A 21,143-nucleotide genomic window follows, 5' to 3' on the forward strand; every position below is an offset into this window, starting at 1 on the left:
TATGAAGATCTACAAGACCTTCAAGAAATAACACCCCAAAAAAGGTGTCCTTTTCATTACAGGGGACTGGAATGCAAAAGTAGGAAGTCAAGAAACACCTGGAGTAACAGGCAAATTTGGCCTTGGAGTACAGAATGAAGCAGAGCAAAGGCTAATAGAGTTTTTCCAAGAGAACACACTGGTCATAGCAAACAACCTCTTCCAATAACACAAGAGAACACTCTACACATGGACATCACCAGATGGTCAATACCAAAATAAGACTGATTATATTCTTTGCAGCCAAAGATGGAGAAACTCTATTTAGTCAGTATAAACAATACCAGGAGCTGACTGTGGCTCAGATCATGAACTCCTTATTGACAAATTCAGACTTAAATTGAAGAAAGTAGGGAAGACCACTAGACCATTCAGTTATGACCTAAATCAAATCCCTTACGAGTATACAGTGGAAGTGAGAAATAGCTTCAAGGGATTAGATCTGATAGACAGAGTGCCTGAAGACTATGGACAGAGGTTTGTGACACTGTAACAGGAGGCAGTGATCAAGATCATCCCCAAGAAAAAGAAATGCAAAAAGGCAAAATGATGGTCTGAGGCGGCCTTACAAGTAGCTGAGAGAAGAAGAGAAGCTAAAGGCAAAGAAGAAAAGGAAAGATATACCCATGTGAATGCAAAGTTCCAAAGAATAACAAGGAAAGATAAGAAAGACTTCCTCAATCATCAGTGTAAAGAAATAGAGGAAAACAATGGAATGGAAAAGACTAGAGATCTCTCCAATAAAATTAGAGATACCACGGGAACATTTCATGCAAAGATGGGCTCACTAAAGGACAGAAATGGCATGGACCTTACAAAAGCAGAAGATATTAAGAAGAGGTGGCAAGAATACACAGAAGAACTATACAAAAATAAAAAAAGAGAGAGATTCATGACCCAGATAATTATGATGGTGTGATCACTGACCTAGAGCCAGAAATCATGGAATGTGAAGTGAAATGGGCCTTAGGAAGCATTACTATGAACAAAGCTAGTGGAGGTGATATAATTCCAATTGAGTTCTTTCAAATCCTAAAAGATGATTCTATGAAAGTGCTGCACTCAATATGCCAGCAAATTTGGAAAATTCAGCAGTGGCCACAGGACTGGAAAAGGTCAGTTTTCATTCCAATCCCAAAGAAAGGCACTGCCAAAGAATGCTCAAACTACCGCACAATTGCTCTCATCTCACATGCTAGCAAAGTAATGCTCAAAATTCTCCAAGCCAGGCTTCAACAGTACATGAACCATGAACTTCCAAACTTTCAAGCTGGATTTAAAAAGGCAGAGGAACCAGATCAAATTTCCAACATCTGTTGGATCATTGAAAAAGCGAGAGAGTTCCAGAAAAATGTCCCATTTTCTGACATTTTTCTGGAACATTTATTGGCTATGCCAAAGCCTTTGACTGTGTGGATCACAATAAACTGTGGAAAATTCTGAAAGAGATGGGAATTCCAAACCACCTGACCTATCTCCTGAGAAATCTATATGCAGGTCAGGAAGCAACAGTTAGAACTGGACGTACGTCAAGGAGTATATTGACGTATATTGACTCAAAGGAGTACGTCAAGGCTGTGTATTGTCACCATGCTTATTTAACTTATATGCAGAGTACAGCATGAGAAATGCCAGACTGGGTGAAGCACAAGCTGGAATCAAGATTTCTGGGAGAAATATCCATAACTTCAGATATGGAGATGACATCACCTTTATGGCAGAAAGCAAAGAACTAACGAGCCTTTTGATGAAAGTGAAAGAGGAGAGTGAAAAAGTTGGCTTAAAACTCAACATTCAGAAAAATAAGATCATGGTATCTGATCCCATCACTTCATGGCTAATAGAATGGGAAGCAATGGAAACAGTGACAGACTTTATTTTGGGGGGCTCCAATATCACTGAAGAAAGTGACTTCAGCCATGAAATTAAAAGACCCTTTTTCCTTGGAAGAAAAGCTATAACCAAACTAGACAGCATATTAAAAAGCAGAGACATGACTTTGCCAATAGAGGTCTGTCTAATCAAAGATTTGGTTTTTCCAGTAGTCATGTATGGATGTCGGAGAAGGCAATGGCAACCCATTCCAGTACTCTTGCCTGGAAAATCCCATGGACGGAGGAGCCTGGTAGGCTGCAGTCCATGAGGTTGTGAAGAGTCAGACACGACTGAGCGACTTCACTTTCACTTTTCACTTTCAGTCATTGGAGAAGGAACTGGCAACCCACTCCAGTGTTCTTGCCTGGAGAATCCCAGGGCCTGGGGAGCCTGGTGGGCTGCCATCTATGGGGTTGCACAGACTTGGACAGGACTGAAGTGATTTAGCAGCAGCAGCAGCATGTATGTATGTGAAAGTTGGACTGTGAAGATAGCTGAGCACCAAAGGCTATTCAAATAAAATTAGAATGGCAGCCCCTGGAAATATTAACATAAGGATAATGTCAGACTAAATTTTCTGTGAACCTAAAATTGTGCTCTCCTTCATCAATAATTGGAATACAGACATCCTTTGAAAAGTTACCAAATTTTTGAGAAAAATTTAAAATAGAATTTTGGTCAAGAAATCAAGAAAACAGTATTTTCCTTGTACCAAACTAGCTTAAAAATATTCTTTATCCTGAGAAGACCATTATGATTATCTATGTGATCAGACTTTTCTCAACCTCCATCCAAAATTCTGACTTAGTACACAAATAAATGGAGAAGGAACTGGTAACTCACTCCAGTATTCTTGCCTGGAGAATCCCATGGACAGAGGAGCCTGGAGGGCTAGAGTCTGTGGGGTTGCAAAGAGTCGGACACGACGAGCACACACACACACACACACACACAAATAAATGGCAACCCATTTCAGTATTATTGCCTGGGAAGTCCCAAGGACAGAGGAGCCTGGCGGATTATAGTTCATGGGGTCACAGAAGAGTCAGATTGACTTAGCCACTAAACAACAACACAGATAAAGCTAAGAAAATAATAAATACTTTTCATGTTATTTTTCTTTAGAAAGCAAGGAAATGGAGAAATTTGCCATTTAAGTGTTTTCCTAACTGCTTAAGCTGAATTTGAGTTTAGTTTTGCAAAACATGTTTTAAAAGTTTACAGATTTCTTAATAGCTTTTCTTCGGGGAGACATTCTTTCATTTAATAACAGTTACTATCATAAACTTGCAGTGGAGGTTAAAGTCAGATCTATATCAGGGGTCTATGTTCATGTTACATTTAATCAAATTTCACTGATATTTTAAAAACTAGGGTCTAATTTGAATTCACACCAATCATGTCTTCTCTATCTTGTGGAATCACGGAAAGCAGTTAGAATACCTGGACTTTTTAGCCCAGAGTACACAGTTGAGTGATACAACATGCTCACCCCAAACACAAAACAGCTAGAGTTAGTGAACAGGGATTCACTTCATTGTGATTCATACAACACACACACTGCCATGAAAAAATTAGGAAGTATTCACAGATGACTTCCCAGGAGCAGATGGAGCACTTATATAATTCTTTTAGGCACCATGCAGCATCGCAGACATTGACTCATAAATCTGATCAACTCCTCTGTATTCCATGGCCTCTGTGCTCCTAACAAACCGTACTTGACCTGGAGAAACTAGAGGAATCCTTTTTACAGTTCACATTGTTTTAACAGTGTAACAGTACAAAATCTTCACAAGCAGGAGCTCACAGATTTTTGTGATTTATAAGCTCATCTTCATATGACAAGATTACTTAAACAAAAATTGCTTAATAAAAAGGTAAGGGTTTATTCCCACATAGCTCAAGAAAGAAAATAAGTCCGATGTTTGAAATTAAAACATTTTATGTTCTCCTTTATGTATAACCAACACTATTTTTTGTAAAAGACACTCTATTCCCCAGTGTGGGAAAATAAAAAAGCAAAGAATACAATTTTTAGTTTTTCTCTCTCTCTCTCCCTCTTTTTCTTCTCTATTTTCTTCTCAATTTGAAAACATTTTTATGCAGGGGCCGTGGTTTTAGCCATAGAACAATGGCTGGGAATTTAGAGGCTTAAAAAGTCTAGACTCACTTTTATCACTGAGAGATTTCCCTTCGGTTACTTAGCATCTCCATGATTCAGTGTCTACCTTTAAACTTGGAATCACGATGCACAGTCTTACTTATTCGATCAAAATATGGTGAGGGCTAAATAGGGTTAAAGAGTTTGGGAATAACAGTTGCTGCATAAATCAAGATATGGTATTTTGGAATAATTATTATAGCCCATCAACTTCTCATTGACAGCTAATAAATCATTTAGCATGTTAGTAACAAAAACTACTAATTATGCTAAGCGAATGGTACCCTGATATAATTCTGTGCTTTATTCTGAGTAACTTATTTAACATGGATAGTCTCTCTCCTTCCTACCACTTAGTGCTTTGCCAGCATTTTCTTTAATCTTATCAGATCTCTTTGATTTAATTGAGAAGTCACTCTAGAAGAGTGTCATTTTTCTTGCATCTCTTCAACAAAGTAATATAATTAAGATTATGCAAAACAGAGAAGATTCCCTGAGTACCAAGCAAGAGTAAAGGCCTGTGAAATCCCAAAATTAGGAATTGCTGTAGTCAACATAAATAATTGACATTTAGATGACCTAATTAAAATAAATTACATCTCTGTAGGGGAAATTCAAACACAGGATATTCTTGAAAAAGCATAGACTAAATAGCCAGGATAGCACTGTTTCATGTTGCCTATAAAAATCATGCAAAACTGGGCTTTATTCTTGACAAAATAATATTCAGTGTGTGGCAGAATTGTGGAAATTTGAAAATATATTAGAAAGAGTATATTCATGACTACCATTAAGGAAAAGTAGTATAGCAGTTGAGTGGGACAACTGCACAGCCAGACGATAGACTGTTAGATCACATCTATGCAAATTTCTTAGTCTCTGTGCCTCAGTTTTGTTGTCTATAAAATAGGTCCTTCCTGGGGCTTTTGATGGAGAAGGCAATGGCACCCCACTCCAGTACTCTTGCATGGAAAATCCCATGGACGGAGGAGCCTGGTAGGCTGCAGTCCATGGGGTCGCTAAGAGTCGGACAAGACTGAGCGACTTCACTTTCACTTTTCACTTTCATGCATTGGAGAAGGAAATGGCAACCCACTCCAGTGTTCTTGCCTGGAGAATCCCAGGGACAGAGGAGCCTGGTTGGCTGCTGTCCATGGGGTCGCACAGAGTCAGACACGACTAAAGCGACTTAGCAGCAGGGGCTTTTGGATGATTAAATCATATACTGTAGGTAAAATAAAGTAAGATTTGGAAAAATCTAAGTTGCTTCAGCCCTATCCAACTCTTTGTGACTGGCACGATGGACTGTAGCCCTCCAAGGCTCCACCGTTCATGGGATTCTCCAGGCAAGAATTCTGGAGTAGGTTGCTGTGCCCAATTTTCAATTTTTCACATGTCCACTCAAGTACTCTGATGATAAAAGAAAAATTGGAAGCCTTGTAAAAATAAATTGGGCAATTGACCTTAATATTTTTTCAATTAATTTACTTTCAGAATTGCTTAAGAAAAAGATACAATTTTTCCCATGAAAATTACTCTTATTCCAAGAGGACTTTATTACCTTTTCTCATGAAGCCATACGTTTTTATACAAATCCTCTCAGTCATTCAGAAAGGTGCTCTCATTTTGGAAATGTATCAGTTATGCTCTAATGCTCTAACAGCTTTGAATTTTGCTCATTGTGTCAAATCACCTTTAATAAAGAAATAGAATTATAGATGTTGACACCATAGGGAAAAAAGCACCTTCAAATTCTTTTTATAAGGAATTTGGTTCACTCACTCACATTAATGGAGTAATATCTACCACATCTCCTGATGAGTGGATTTTTTTTTTAAAGCAAAGAACCTGCTGATAAAACTTTGTTAATATTTTATCAAAATCCTATTTCAAATGTCCATACCAAAAGTACTTGTGTGGGCTATAGTATCTACAGAGTGGTGAATTAAAATGATTATCTGTTGAAACCTTATCAGTGGGGTATTTTAAAATATTGCTTTCTCTTGTCAAAAGTAGAAAGTGGTCTTTGGTGAATATGTACAAAATTCCATTTACTTTTGGAATATAGTAATTGCTCAATATTGTACTGCTCAACCTCAAAACACAGTGCCAATTATTAAGTGTGTGGTCTTACAAGAGTTACGTGATCTCTCTATGCTTCAGGTTTCCATCTGTAAAACGAGGAACACAACTGTATTTAGTCAACGGAATTGTGGGAATTGAGGAGAAGATACATGTGAAACATTTGAATCGTTCATGGCACTTGAGAAGTACTCAAAAAGCTTTGCCTCTATCATCATGGGTATGTGTATTTTCTGATCAATAACTGGTATATGTATTTAAAATATTATTATGGAAATCAATCCAGAAATGCAGCTCACTAATTTTAGGAATACTGTCATTGGATAGCATGACGCTTAGCTGTACATTTGGAAACATTGGTATAAAAAATGTTTTCTTAAAAGCCCACATCCATGGGATTTCCCTCGTGGTCTGGTGGTTAAGACTGTGGTGCTTCCAATGCAGGGGACACAGGTTCCATCCCTGCTCAGGAAACTAAGATCCCCCATGCCCCAAGGTACAGCCAAAAAAAAAAAAAAAAGAGAGAGAGAGCGATCTATATTAAATAGTGATTAATGTAAGATTTTAGAAAGTGACTAAGTATCCAGAACAAATGAATAACAAATATGGTATCTATATATGCTCAGTCACTTCAGTCATGTTCAGTCCTATAAACTGTAGCCTGCCAGGCTCCTCTATCCATGGGATTCTCCAGGCAAAAATGCTGGAGTGGGTTGCCATGCCCCCTTTCAGGGAATCTTCTCAACCCAGGGATCATATCTGCATCTCTTACATCTCCTGCATTGGCAGGTGGGTTCTTTACCACTAGGGCCACCAGGGAAGCCCAAAATATTAACAATTATTTAATATTAAATACTATCCTAAGTGCTATAAACATTATTTCAAATTCTCTCAACAATCCTCTGTAATGATTTTAAAAAATCATAAGATAAGTACCATATGATATCACTTAAAGGTGGAATCTAAAAAGATAATTCAAATGAACATATTTACAAAATAGAAAAAGACTCATAGACTTCAAAAGCAAACTTAGGGTTACCAAAGGGGAAAGGTTGGAGGAGGGATAAATTGGGAGTTTGGTGTTAACATATACATACATATATATACATATATATATATGTAAAATAGATAATTAATAAGACCTACTGTATAGCACAAGAATTTCTACTACATATTCTGTAATAACCTATGTGGGAAAAGAATCTGAAAAAAGAATGGAGATACATATATATATATGTAGATATGTATACATACATATATAATTGAAACACTTTTCTGTAAACCTGAAAGTAACACAACATTGTAAATCAATTACACTCACAATATAAACTAATGATTTTTTTTTAATGTCAGAAGGAAAGAGAAAATATAATTCATTTTTCATAATTAATTGGAGGCCTTCCATCCCCTGGTTAGCATGAAAAACTGAATGCCCAATTTAAATGTAATCCAATCTGATTATATAAACAGCTGCTGTAGGGCCTGATTTCTAGCAGGGGTAACGTGTTCTCTCCTCCTGGCCTTTCTCTAAGATGAGGTAACAGAGGAGTGTGTGGATGACGTGACCTTGGGATTTTGGAGGGAGGCAGAATGCACTGACCTTGAGTTAGTCCCTGGATCTGCATTAGTTGTTATTTACTGGATTCCATGGCAATACTTCCTGTCACCTGTTGACTATTGAGGTTTCTATCTGTGTCTGATGCATTCATGGTCCTTCATTTGAAGCCTGGCAACACTCTGGAGGTAGCTTGAACTCCCTTCAGCTCTCCCAATTGTGGGCCCAGAGGCCCCCACCTACCCCAGTGTCCTGAGGTCCACCCAGCTTCTAATGCATGGATGAAAACATCTGGCAAGCTCACTGGCTTCCAATCAGCATGCACCCCACACATGAGCTAAGAGGCTGTGAAGGCCAACCAGATCCTCTCCCTGCCTGATGACAGATCACACTCTTAACTAGACTGGGTTGCCTGAGATGTTACAGTCTCCTTCTAGAATTCCAAAAAGAGAAAGGGGAGGGGGATTTTTCCATGCTAGATACATCCCAGAACTTATTTAACACATGGTCCTCTTCAAAGAAAGGAGATTAAAACCACACTGACTTGTTTAATCCTCTCACATTCTCTCCCTCGTCCTTTCCATAATCCTTCAGGACTGAGAGTTTCTTACCTTTCCTGTATCATACACTCTATACCGTAGAACAGCAAACATCATGGATTTTTACTAAAAGCAGAAAAGCTTTTATTCTACATTTTGGCAGAATATCTGCACCTGGGTCTCCTCCAGGTTTGGTTATTGAAATAAAAATATAACTACCATATGACCTAGCAGTCCCACTCTGGGACATATAACCTGAGAAAACCATAATCTAAAAAGACACACACCCCTCAGTGTTCACTGAAGCATTGATTACAATAGCCAGGGCATGAAAGCAATCTTAAATATCCATCAACAGAGGAATGGATAAAGAAAATATGGTACATATATACAGTGGAATATTACTCACCCATACAAAGAAACAGAATTGTGTCATTTGCAGAAATATGGATGGACCTAGAGACTGTCATACTGAGTGAAGTAGGTCATAAAGAGAAAAACAAATATTATTTATTAATGCATATATGCAGAATCTAGAAAAATGATACAGATGAACCTATTTGCAAAGCAGAAATAGAGACACAGACATAGAGAACAAACATATGGACACCAACGCAGGAAAGGGGGGAAGTGGGACAAATTGAAACAGTGAGATTGACATGTATACCCTGCTATACATGGAATAGACAACCAGTGCAAGTCTACCATATAGTGCTAGGAACTCTACTTGATATTCTGTGGTGACCTAGATGTGAAGGAAATCCAGAAGGGAGGGGTTATGTGTATACGAATGGCTGATTCACTCTCCTGTGCAGCAGAAACTTGCGCAACTTGTGAGGCAACTATACCTTAATAAATAAATTTTAAAAAGAGAATGAGGGAGAGGAAGGGATTAATAAAGAAATACAGCAAAATCTTCTGTCTCCACAAAGCCTGGGTCTCAAGCGTATTCATTTGTTCAGGGCTCAACACCCAGTCTCTCCCAGAGAATGTTGAGAAGCTGAAATAAAGTATGATCTAAAAAGTAAAATAAATTTCTGACAAAATTCTATCCACTTTTACACTTGTAACCTATATTATTAATACTAGAAAACCGAGACTCAAAGAACTAAATAACTTACACAGGTCGAATTCTTACTTTTCTCAACTGCATGGACGCCTATTTGCCTTCATTAATAAGATGCTGATACCTTAGCTGAGCATGTAGTTCTCTCTCCTTTGAAGAAACGCCCAGTAGTCTTTGCATAACACATCTCCCTAAAGAACTTGACCAACATTCCTCCTAATGATCTGATGAACTTTCTTTCAGAACTTTCTATAAATATGATGTAAAATGTAAACATAAAACATCATTAAATATATTATACCTCCATTGCCTCCCAGTTAGTTTGAAGGTAGAATTAGATGCTGAGTCAAATTAAAATTGTATCTAATGCTATAATGTTTAAGGATAAACACTTACTCTAAGGAAGATAGAAAATAACTCTTTAAAATCACTCTTGTAGTCCAAATCATTCAGTCAACAAATATTTACTGAATTCCCATTTTGTCCCAGGCATATTTTAGGCACTGGAATTACTGTTTTGAATATAACAAATTTCTGAGGGAGAGAGGTCTACATAAGTTTTGAAAGGATTCCAACCCATGGGAGGAAGGAGATGAATAACAAACAGATTAATGCAAAAATATATAATATTTCACATGGTGATAAGTGCTATGAAGGAAAATAAACAGGTAAGATAGAAGTGATGGGATGTCTGTTTTACAGATGGTGTTGGTGAAATTCTTTCTATACTTACATATGAGCAAAAGTCATGAAGGAAGCCAGAGATGAAGAATGCATATTTCTAGGGAAAGTCTGTTTTAGGTACAGAGAACCACAAAGGCACCTAAATTACTGGAGAATAAACAAATCTGAAGAAAAATACAGGCACCAGGGGAAGGGTTATGCCAATGAAGGGCACAGGCATGGAAAGCCGATTATGTAAGATCTTTAAAGACATCTCATCATCTGTCATGCCCTTCTCCTCCCGCCTTCAATCTTTCCCAGCATCAGAGTCTTTTCAAATGAGTCAGTTCTTTGCATCAGGTGGCCAAAGTACTGGAGTTTCAGCTTCAACACCAGTCCTTCCAATGAATATTCAGGACTGATCTCCTTTAGGATGGACTGGTTGGATCTCCTTGCAGTCCAAAGGACTCTGAAGAGTCTTCTCCAACACCACAGTTCAAAAGCATCAATTCTTTGGTGCTCAGCTTTCTTTAGAGTCCAACTCTCACATCCACACATGACTACTGGAAAAACCATAGCCTTGACTAGATGGACCTTTGTTGGCAAAGTAATGTCTCTGCTTTTTAATATGCTATCTAGGTTGGTCATAACTTTCATGCCAAGGAGTAAATGTCTTTTAATTTCATGGCTGCAGTCATCATCTGCAGTGATTTTGGAGCCCTGCAAAATAAAGTCTGCACCTGTTTCCGCTGTTTCCCCATCTATTTCCCATGAAGTGATGGGACCAGATGCCATGATCTTCGTTTTCTGAATTTTGAGCTTTAAGCCAACTTTTTCACTCTCCTCTTTCACTTTCATCAAGAGGCTCTTTAGTTCCTCTTCACTTTCTGCCATAAGGGTGGTGTCATCTGCATACCTAAGGTTATTGATATTTCTCCCGGCTATCTTGATTCCAGCCTGTGCTTTATCCAGTTCAGCATTTCTCATGATGTACTCTGCATATAAGTTAAATAAGCATGGTGGCAATATACAGGCTTGACATACTCCTTTTCCTATTTGGAACCAGTTTTTTGTTCTATGTGCAGTTTTAACTGTTACTTCCTGACCTGCACACAGATTTATCAAGAGGCAGGTCAGGTGGCCTGGTATTCCCGTCTCTTTAAGAATTTTACAGTTTGTTGTCATCTACACTGTCAAAGGCTTTGGCATAGTCAATAAAGCAGAAATAGATGTGTTTCTGGAACTCTTTTGTTTTTTGATGATCCAACGGATGTTGGCAATTTGATCTCTGGTTCCTCTGCCTTTTCTAAATCCAGCGTGAAAGTCCATCTGAAAGTTCATGGTTCACATACTGTTGAAGCCTGGCTTGGAGAATTTTGAGCATTACTTTACTAGCATTGAGATGAGTGCAATTGTGTGGTAGTTTGAGCATTCTTAGGCATTGCCTTTCTTTGGGATTGGAATGAAAAATGACCTTTTCCAGTCCTGTGGCCACTGCTGTGTTTTCCAAATGTGCTGGCATATTGAATGATGAGACGAGATAGTTGGATGGCATCACCGACTCAATGGACATGAGGTTGAGTAAACTCTGGGAGTTGGTGATGGACAGGGAGGCCTGGCGTGCTGCAGTGCATGGGGGTCACAAAGAGTAGCACATGACTGAGTGACTGAACTGAACTTAGAGACATCTCCTTCCATTTTACGAAAGATGCAATGCCACTGAAAGGTTTTGAGAAGAGTGTCACCAATAGACTTTGTTCTTAGTTGCTCAGCTGTGTCCAACTCTGGGACACCGTGGACTGTAGCCCACAAGGCTTCTCTGTCCATAGGGATTCTCCAGGCAAGAATACGGAAGTGGGTAGTCTTGCCCTCCTTCAGGGGATCTTCCCAACCCAGAGATCAAACCCAGGTCTCCTGCACTGCAGGCAGATTCTTTACTTTCTGAGCCACCAAGGAAGCCCCATCAACAGACTCAGTGAAGATAAGACAGACAGTGGGAAAGCAGCAGTGAAATCAGGAAGAACTGTGAGGAAATGTTTGCAAAAGCCCTGGAGAAAGATGACCACAAAGCCAAGGCAACTTTAATGTTGCATAAGGAAGAGTCATAAAGAAACAGAAGAATCTATTAAGAAGCATTTCCTATGAGTAATTTTTTTCACCAAAGACTTTATGGATATGCATTTTTAAAAGATCATGTTTAATTTTTTTCTCCCTAGGAAAATAACATTTATTCAATACAGCATGGGGATTAAGACCTCAAGCTCTCAACACTGTCAAAGGTTTAAATCATTCCTAGATCACTTCTTAGCTACCTAATCTTGGACAAGGTATTCTGCTTTCTCTGAACCTTCAGTTTCCTTATCTGCAAACTGGCCATAGTAATCAATAGAGTTTGCAAAGTGTTAAATGTGCATGTAAAGTTATATAGAAATGCTTGATGAATTTTAGCTCTTACTACACCCCCACCCCTTATTTTTCGAACTTTGGAAAATATGATAGTGCCCACTGAAAAAAATGCATAACCTAAAAGTTGAGGATTATGTTTTATTCTGAAGACATGCTGAAGGGTTAAGCCTAGGCAATACCCTCTCAGATCACTCTGAGGGACTACTCTGAAGAGGCAGGGGAGGAGCCAGGATATATGAGAGTTTTTGCAAAAAAAAAAAGAAAACAAAACAGGTTGTTGAAACATCAAAAGATTACTGTTAATTACAGAAAAACAAGAGATGAATTAAACGAATGAATTTAGCACTTTTCTGTGTACAGTGAAATGCAAGAGTCTGAGCCTAATGAAATCATTCCTTTGATATGCATCATAACTATCTAGGGCCAGTATCCTGTTTTTTATCCATCCTGTTCCCCTCAGGGTGCATAGTCAGGGCACCTGTAGTGGCTGGTGGTCACAACATTCTTTGTTAACTGATGCTTCAGGAGACTTTGTTTTGTCCACAGCAATATAAAGAAAGCAAAAAAGACCAAGGAGGATACTATCCATGTCTTGCATGTGTGGGTTCTAAGTCACTTCAGTCATGTCCAACTCTTTGCGACTCCATGGGCTGTAGCCTGCCAGACTCCCCTGTCCATGGGATTCTCCAGGCAAGAATACTGGAGTGGGTTGCTGTGCCCTCCTCCAGGGATCTTCTAGCACCACCTGGGAAGCCCATCCATGCCCTGCAGTCACATCCACAGCTGGGTATTGTTTTTGCTTTGGCTCCATCCCTTCATTCTTTCTGGAGTTATTTCTCTGCTGATCTCCAGTAGCACAGTGGGCACCTACTGACCTGGGGAGTTCCTCTTTCAGTATCCTATCATTTTGCCTTTTCATACTGTTCATGGGGTTCTCAAGGCAAGAATATTGAAGTGGTTTGCCATTCGCTTCTCCAGTGGACCACATTCTGTCAGATCTCTCCACCATGACCCGCCTGTCTTGGGTTGCCCCACGGGCATGGCTTAGTTTCATTGAGTTAGACAAGGCTGTGGTCCTAGTGTGATTAGATTGACTAGTTTTCTGTGAGTATGGTTTCAGTGTATTTGTCCTCTGATGCCCTCTTGCAACACCTACCGTCTTTCTTGGGTTTCTCGTACCTTGGGCGTGGGGTACCTCTTCACGGCTGCTCCAGCAAAGTGCAGCCATTGCTCCTTCCTCACTGCTGCCCTTCCTGACCTTCAACGTGGGATAGCTCCTCTAGGCCCTCCTGCACCCTCGAAGCCACGGCTCCTTAAATGTGCTGCTGCTTCTGCTAAGTCGCTTCAGTCGTGTCCGACTCTGTGCGACCCCATAGACAGCAGCCCACCAGGCTCCCCAGTCCCTGGGATTCTCCAGGCAAGAACACTGGAGTGGGTTGCCATTTCCTTCTCCAATGCATGAAAGTGAGAAGTGAAAGTGAAGTCGCTTAGTTGCGTCCGACTCTTCGTGACTCATGGACTGCAGCCTACCAGGCTCCTCTGACTATGGGAATTTCCAGGCAAGAGTACTGGAGTGCGTTGCCATTGCTTTCTCCATGCCCTATGACTCTTAATTATTATAGTAGCATGAACTGAATGTGAACAAAGTTATTATATTTTATTTTCTTTACAGGTTTCAGTGTCTTTGGGTAACAGAGCACTTTTTTGCTGTCAGTTTCTTCATTTGTATTAATTATTACACTCACACATGTGTGCACACACAAAACATATATAAAATAAGTAGCAAACTAAGGTATAGACTTTGCCACAGCCAGGGAGGCTTTGCCTTGTTCCAAAAGAGTAGTAAAAAATGGATTTAAAGTAAATGGAGATTAAATGTAAACACAGCCTAGGCTAAATAAAATACAAAAATGAATTCTTCTCAAGGTGCTATTCATTCAAATAGAGGATTTGAAATTCGATCAAATGCCAATGCAAAGGCATATAATGCTTGAATGACATTAATTAGTTGAATAGTGAGCCCCAGAGCAAGTGAGGCTCATCCACTGAATATGTACATAAGATTTTCCTATCAAGGAGAACCACAGAAAAATATCTGGAGCGGCTTCCACCTCTTATTTACATTCTATTTCCTATTAACATTTTCCTGAGAAAGAATTTCATGCAAATACAAGCCTTCCAACTTAATAGCAAACTGATAATAAAGCCAGCACTTTCTTTTGTGAGAAAATGCCTTTAAGAAGCATCTGAACCATGAAAGTATTTAAGAGACTATGATTTTAACCAGACTGTGTTTTAAGACATCAGCATTTGAAAAGGAGGATTTCAAATATCCCCTTATATTCTATTCTTAATTCCAGAGAACTTTATAATTTCTAGCTCAACACCACTATTTGACAAATAGTAAATCCACATTGCTTAAGCTTCCATCAGTTCTTTTACTAGCTTTGTCTGTTTTTGACATTTTTTTCTTTTTTGTTTATGTAAGGTGAGATCATGAAATTTTACTCAGATTTGCATCTTTTCCCCCCAAATGTATTTTATGAATCTAACCAGGTAACCAATCTAACAGCTTTCATATCACAAGCCTCCTTGAGTTTTTTAAACAAGTTTATCTTCACCATTCAAATTTAAGAATGCATAAGCAGTTTCAATATATTTGGATATAAAAATGTTTTCTGTACTAAACATGTATTAATATTTACTTTGAAAGTTCACAGTAAAACATACTATTATGCTACTTTCTTACATATGTTATATTTTATCACTTAAGAAAATTCATCCTTTTTGAGCTTCAGAAATCCGTCACAGACAAAACAGCAAAGGGCCAGAAAAGAATCAGTATAGCAGGAAATAAACTGGAAATTCAAAGATCATGACCTCTGATATCTTTTCGACTATTAACTATCATCTGACCTTTTGATAGTCACTCACCCTTGCAATAGCCTCCTCTCTGCAGTTTGTAAAAATGAGAAGGATGACATTATGGTTCCCGCCCAAAAAGACTGGGTAGAAAAACCTGGTCCAGGGCTGGAAAATACATTACAGGCCATAAAATGCTACGTAAATGCTTGATAATAAAACAGTTACAAAGCCCCTGGTTTAATATAAAGCTGATTTTTCAGCTAAACTAAATTCTGGTAGAAACAACTGAGATCAAGTAGGGAAATTTGCAGAGCTCCTAGTCATAGTAAAAGTGTTTACTTGTTCGAATTGATTTTACAGACTGATTGGTAAGTGTCTGCACAGACTGTTACCAAACGTATAGAATAATCCAGTCATCACATGGTACTCTTAAAATGTCAGTTCCATCAAGCAGGCTGAAATCAGAAGCTAGAAGGCATATCATTACACAGTCCCATGGGTGTGTTCCACTTTCAATGAGTTTGTCTGTGTGTGTTTTGTCTAATAACACTGTTTTATGGTAAACAACCAGAAGTAGAGGAAATAGTATTGACATATTTTTTACCAGCCCTAGTTGAATAGGTTCATTATGCCATTTTTCTTTTGAAATTCTAATTTTATTTACTTAAAACTAACATTATTTATTTCAAAGAATCTTCCCCAAATTATGATTTTACTCTGAAATTTGTTCACCACTAGCAGTTGCCTGACATAATTTATATAACATCCAGGAATATCTTAATCATTTTCCAGTTTTGCCTTTTTGTTCCTCAGAAGAGAAATGAGAACAGAGGATAGAACTTGTCACCCGTCACAGAAAGCTTTAGTCTTGGTCCCAGAATCACTTGTTAACTTGATATTTAATACTTTTTAAAAAAATATAAACCACCTGAAGAATAAGTCTGTAAGCAGGAGAGAGAAGACACATTAACTCATATAAAGAAACTTTAATATGTATTATTTGTATGTAGTAAGTAATATATTTTTACTAGAATTTATATTCCTCAGCCATAACTAGTTGAGGACACAAAGAAACATACTACAACTCTTTTTATTTATTAACTAGATGTCCCTGGTGGCATAGTGGTTAAAAAAAAAAAAAAATCCACCTGCCAATGTAGGAGACTCAGGAGATGCAGGAGACAGGGTTCTATCCCTGAGTCTGGGTTGAGAAGATCTCCTGGAGGAGCAAATGGCAACCCACTCCAGGATTCTTGCTTGGAGAATCTCATGAACAGAGGAGGCTGGCAGGCTACAGTCCACGGGGTCGCAGTCAGACACGGCTGGGAACTCACACAGTATGTATGGTGTATGCTATATATGGTATATGCATGGTATATCCGTGAACAATCACTAAACTTTAAAAAAAAATTATCGAAGTATCATTTATAATGCGACATTAGCTTTTGCTGTACAGCAAGCGAGTCAGCTATACATATACATACAGCTCCTCTCTTTTTTTATATTTCCTTCCGGTTTAGGTCACTACAGAGCATTGAATAGAGTTCCCTGTGCCATAAAGCAAGTTCTCATTAGTTACCTAGTTTACACATAGTTGTGTATATATGTCACCCCAATCTCCCCACTCATCTCACTCCCCTCTGCCCCCTTGGCATCCATATACTTGTCGTCTATGTCTGTGTCTCTATTGAAGTGAAGTGAAAGTAGCTCAGTGTGTGCGACTGTTTGTCAACCATGGACTGTATGGTCCATGGAGTTCTCCAGGCCCGGATACTGGAGTGGGTAGCCTTTCCCTTCTCCAGGGGATCTTCCCAACCCAAGAATCGAACCAGGGTCTCCTGCATTGCAGGCAGATTCTTTACAAACCGCGCTATCAGGGGGTCTCTGTTTCTGCTTTGTAAATAAGTTCGTTTATACCAAGTTTTTCAGATCCACATATATATATCAATATACGATTCACTAAACTTTTATTTATTTTTTTTTCTACCAACCTGGCCTGTTTATTGACTTTTTTTAAAATTTTATTTCATTTTTAAACTTTACAATATTGTATTACTTTTGCCAAATATCGAAATGAATCCGCCACAGGTATACATGTGTTCCCCATCCTTAACCGATTCACTAAACTTTTAAATTCACCATTTTCTTCATTCATTCAACAAAGATTTATTGAGTCCTGCTATATGCTATACATTCTTCTAGGCACCAGATATTCACCGAACAACAGAAATAAAAGTCCCCAGCCCTCATGAAGCTTGTATTCAAGTACACATTGGAAATGATACAACCAACAATGATTTATGGGAAAATGTTTTGTAAATTATTATTTTCTGTAAGAATATGTTATTCCCATGATTATGGTTATTGCTAGCATTAATAAGTATTATATACAAAGTCAGGTTTTTAAAGATATATAATAGATTTCTGGCATGAGTGGATGTAAAGGAAGAAAACAAAGCATCTAGAAATGGAACAAGAACAGATCTTGCAACTTTGTCAGATTTTCCAAGAGCAGCTAGTAGTCTTCTGTTTTTCTGGTATGTACAATGTAAGAAGTGTGAGTTTGTAAGAAGTTAACTTGAGAGCCTGATACTGGCAAGATGGCAGATTAGGAAGGATTAGCCCATGTGCCCCTACAGAAACACCAATTTAAAAACCACCCATGGAAGAAAGAATGGGTTTAGAATATCTGAATGGCTGCTGGAAGAGGTAGTGAGGGAAGGTCTCAACTCCCTTCTAAGTTGTATAGGTGATCACGCTTTTTCTTTTCTCTCTCCTCCTTCTTCCCCAGTCTGAAGTTGCAGAAAACAGTCATGAATTTATACATACCAATTACCTTGTGTTGGGCAGCCTTTGAATCTGAATGGGAGTGGAGGAAGCAGAAAAATGAAGGAGAAAAATACAAATGAAAATGTACAAATACAATCTGTACATACTATTTTGAAGGAAAAGCAGTATTAATCATGTATTTATTATTCATCCTCTCATTCATTAAACAAATGTGTACTGAGAACCTATCTTATGCTAAGTGCTCAGAACAATGGAGAATATAAAAAGAAATAAAACCTGGTCTTGGCCTTTGAGGAATTTACAGTCTAGAAGAGAGGAGTTCATATTAGATTTTCTTCTATACTTCAAATCTAAAAGATAAGAGAATCTGAGAACTTTAATAATAGAAAGCCCAGAAGAGTAAGTTATGCTTTCAAATAATTTTGTCTATATTTATTCTAATCACAAAATATAAAATACATCAAGGTAATTTATTCAATGTGCATGAAAGAATTTCTGTTTAAATAGCACCAGTGTCAAGCTTTGGTTGGTTGGTTGGATGAGGTGACCTTCAAACCTCTTCTTAGTTCCAATCAAATAAACTCTTCATAGAATCCCCTATGACAAGATACTCAGTCCATTTCCAAAAAGCTAAATCTTTTCCTTCATGTTGAATGAAATGATACATTTTTTTCTCATGTCACTATTTTAAATCAAATAATCCATAACAAATGATTGTTGCTGATTTATATATTTATATATATATGCATATATACATGTATATATTCCAATCCCAAGCTATAATTCTTTTATTCATAAGTGCTCCTTCTAGCATCCTGGACTGGATATTTCAAATGCTACCTTTCAAGAAAGGCATCTATTTCCTTTCTATCCTCTAGCATCTTTTAAAAAGAAATCAATTTAAAGGCCCATGATATTTAATTTCTTATTAATTTTCAATATCTTACTATAAGTATAGGCATGATATTCAAATCCACAGCATTCAACTGAGCTTTTAATAAACTGAGCTTTTTTTTTTTCATTAGTCATATTTAAAACATAATCACGAGCTTTAGAAATGTCTGCATAGTCATTTATATAAAATTTAATCATTAACCTTTTCATCCTTACGTCCTTCTCCTTTCAACTATTCATGAAGTTTTATCACCTGGAGATAAAGTCATTTAAGTTTGTTTTTTTCCAGTTTGCTCTTTTCTGTATTCACAAGTTTGCCAGATTCTAAAAAGACATAATAATGCAACAAACATTCAAACCGAGCATACTTTTGTGGTTCAGCAAACTAAACATTTGCCAATTTCAAGATAGTTCAACTAACCCATTTTTTTTCCATATGATTAAGGAAGGGTAGGTTCAAGTGAAATATTTTATTGAAAGAAAACAGGAAGACATGCCAAGGTGCAATAATTCCATGCATAATTCTACATTAGACATGTGCATTTCAGAGAGTAAATGTACCCTTTCTTTGGCCAGAGCATCATTAAAGAAAACATAAAACACACAGAACACTGTACCCTGTGCTTGCAGTGATATGGACACAAACAAGAAAACAAAATTTAAAGATAAGCATAATTTTCAACTGCCATTGTTAAGACTGTCCATTTGGGCTCTGGAGCTTGAAAGATCAACATCAATATTAAAAGAATACTGTAAACAAAGGCTAAATGTCAACCCTTAAACTATTTCCTTGTTATGTTTTTTTTTGTTGTAACTGTAAATTCTGTCACTTTGAAAGCAGATGATTCATTGCAATTGTGAGGCCATTTTCCACTGAACAATCAACAATAATGATGTGTTGTGAATAATACAGTTGAAAATTTGGTATGATTTCTTAGCAAGATATTTTTGCCATGTCCCAGGCTTCAAACGGATTGAGCTGTAGTGCAGATTATATTGCTTTTCTGTAAACTCTCTTCAAGGGTGGAGATTATTTGAGTACCACCATACTTAAACATTATAAATCAGCCTCAAACATAATTTCCTCCCCTTTTCATGGAAAATAGAGTATTAATTCATTGTATTATATCAGATGAAATTGGTTCCTTAGAGTAGGGCATATAAGCTGTATATAGATCCACATATGAAGTATGTGTCAGATTTAGGTCTGAAGTTTTTGTGTAAGAACACCTCTCAAAGAACAATTTTCAAACAGTATAAAGACACCGTACTAAGTGTCAGGAAATCTGATTTTAGTCTCAGCTTTACTGATGTCTAGTTGTGTGACCTTTGACATCCCAAATCCTTTGTGGATTTCTTTTTTTATCTGATTAAAAGGGACTAGCCCAGTGGTTCTCAAATTGGCTGCACATTAAAATTAGTTGGAAAGCTTTTTTTAAAAAATATAGATGCCACCAACCTTCCCCAGACAAGTTGAATCAGAATTTCTGAAGTTGGGGCTGAAGCATTATTTTCTTAAGCTCCCTGTGTGATTGTAATATGCATCCAACAATCACTTTCAACTCTAAAATGCTCTGACATTTTATAAACCTTGCCGTTTGAGAACCTCAGCATGTGTTTCAAATGAGTTCTGAGGAGACAATTTCCAGTGTTAGGTGTTGGTGTTTGTTCTATCAGTTGCATTCATAATGTAGGCTGACAAGAAAAAAAAAAAAAAACTAAGGAAAAAAATTAACAGGGAAGGTAGACAGGCCATGCAAACGAGAGCTCAATTACAGAAGAGCTGTCTCCAGGAGACCAAAGTCATGCTCTTTAACATTCTAAGTGATTGGTTTGTGCAGTGAACCAAATCTGAGCAGTTCCAATGTTTGAAAATGTAATGACTTAAATAGAAATACTAATATACCCTTCAAGGTCATGAAACAGTTCCTTGGCCTTAGGAAACGTGTAACTTCTGGGAGCTCATGTAGGTCAATTTGACGGACCTCTTATAACCTTAAGATTCATCTTGCTCTTTTCTCTGCATTAAAATATGTTAATACCAGCTTTGGAATCAAATTGATTCGTTTTTTTAAAAATCTGCCTTTCTTTAACTTCCTTTTCATTTGCAGAATTACCAAGGAGTTGTTCAAAATTACCATATTTTCTAACTCTGAATGAAATTAGGCAAAGGATCAAAGTAGAAAAAGGCCATAAAAACAAGAG

At 37.7% G+C, this 21,143-nt stretch overlaps 1 long non-coding RNA gene across 2 annotated transcripts in view; it reads left to right on the forward strand.

The window, feature by feature from the left end:
• Positions 1 to 21,143, forward strand: part of LOC139184921 (uncharacterized) — a 318,414-nt gene that overhangs the window by 253,238 nt on the left and 44,033 nt on the right. For both annotated transcript variants that reach the window (XR_011568459.1, XR_011568460.1), the window contains exon 8: positions 6,242 to 6,380. This is a non-coding gene — a long non-coding RNA (uncharacterized lncRNA). The remainder of the gene's footprint in view (positions 1 to 6,241; positions 6,381 to 21,143) is intronic.

The sequence above is a fragment of the Bos indicus genome, chromosome 9, assembly GCF_029378745.1.
Source record: "Bos indicus isolate NIAB-ARS_2022 breed Sahiwal x Tharparkar chromosome 9, NIAB-ARS_B.indTharparkar_mat_pri_1.0, whole genome shotgun sequence".
NCBI classification, from domain to species: Eukaryota; Metazoa; Chordata; class Mammalia; order Artiodactyla; family Bovidae; genus Bos; species Bos indicus.